The sequence below is a fragment of the Morone saxatilis genome, unplaced genomic scaffold (assembly GCF_004916995.1).
Source record: "Morone saxatilis isolate NCDOM2014 unplaced genomic scaffold, NCSU_SB_2.0 Contig24, whole genome shotgun sequence".
Lineage (NCBI taxonomy): Eukaryota > Metazoa > Chordata > Actinopteri > Moronidae > Morone > Morone saxatilis.
In genome coordinates, this window is record NW_023339807.1 from 6,772,353 (window position 1) to 6,773,755 (window position 1,403).

Consider the following 1,403-nt stretch of genomic DNA (forward strand, 5'->3'; position numbering starts at 1 on the left):
TGTGGTTCTTGGAAGTTAAGGCAAAGACAACCCACTATTTTGAAAAAAAAAAACAACAAAATTGTCTCAAGATATTTGTCCACATGATAAAGCAGATCAAATTGAATGTTCCTATTTGTGTCTCCGGGTCATAACCAATGTCACAGTGACCTTTGACCACCAAAATCTAATCAGTTCACTCTTGTGCCAAATTTAAAGAAATTCCCTCGGGGCGTTCCAGAGATATCGCATTCACAAGAATAGGAACGAACAGACGGACGGACAACCCAAAAGATAAAACCTCCGGCCACAGCTGTCGCCGGTGCAGAAGCATAGAAAGACAACATCTCCAATTCCCAGTTTGTGGTTTCATCCTCTATCGTTCTGGTCAGATGTTAATCATAAAAGCAGCCATGTCCCTCGTTTCCTCCGGGCTTGATTTTCATGCCAATAACTAAATGTCCCTTGTGTAATTTAATTTCAGTGGCACCTGTGGATACAACTGCTGTATTAGTCATCAGCTGTATCTGATGTGCTCTCATTGAGACTTTTTCCCATGTGCAAAATCTAATGTGGGTGAAGTTCAGTTTTACTCTTTATTTCATCCCATTCCATTCATTAGCATCTTTATTGAGTTGCCCTAAAAAAAGACCCCCTCTTGCTAGATATTTACAGTACAAGACATCATGGGAAGGCTGTTTCCCCAGACCTCTTAGGCATCATTGAGTTGATCTGATGCCAGGAAATGCCCTCCACTAGTGTGTAATCAACAAAACCAAACTCTGAGGGGAACCCAACTGGTGGGAGCCTACGCTGCTATTTTCTTTCTTTTGGCCACAACCCACTGTGACAGAGAGACAGGTGTGGGTTGTTGTTTTCTACCAGCGAGGCTGAATAAAAGCTCCTTTTATAAGTGTGAAGGCCCTCAACGAGAGGTGAAAACACCTTTTTTTTTCATTTGTGAGAAAATAACGAGAAATTAAAAGGATGCAAAGCTGGTATTGTTTATAGAATGAAAAGATTTCTTCAAGGAAATGCCACAAAGTTTAATATAATTATAGTATAAGTAGCAATGCATAAAGACACAATCAAAAGCCTGGATATATTTTAAAATACCATCCAGATAGAGTACTTCAGAGAGCTGTAACTGTTTTTCACATGTTGCATTTCAAACAGAAAGATCAACCAGACAAGAAAATAATCTTTTTTTTTCCTATTCTGGTAAATTATTTGATTTAAACAGCACGGCTGAATTAATACAAGCAACAAGGTTGAAAAGACACACCAGGACAACCTCAGTAAAAACACACAAAGCACTGAAAAGCTGTACAAACAGTATCACGAAGTGAATGAATAAATAAAAGCTGAAAATATGTAAATCCCTCAAGAAACCTACACTAGGAAAGAGCACCTTTACTGAATGT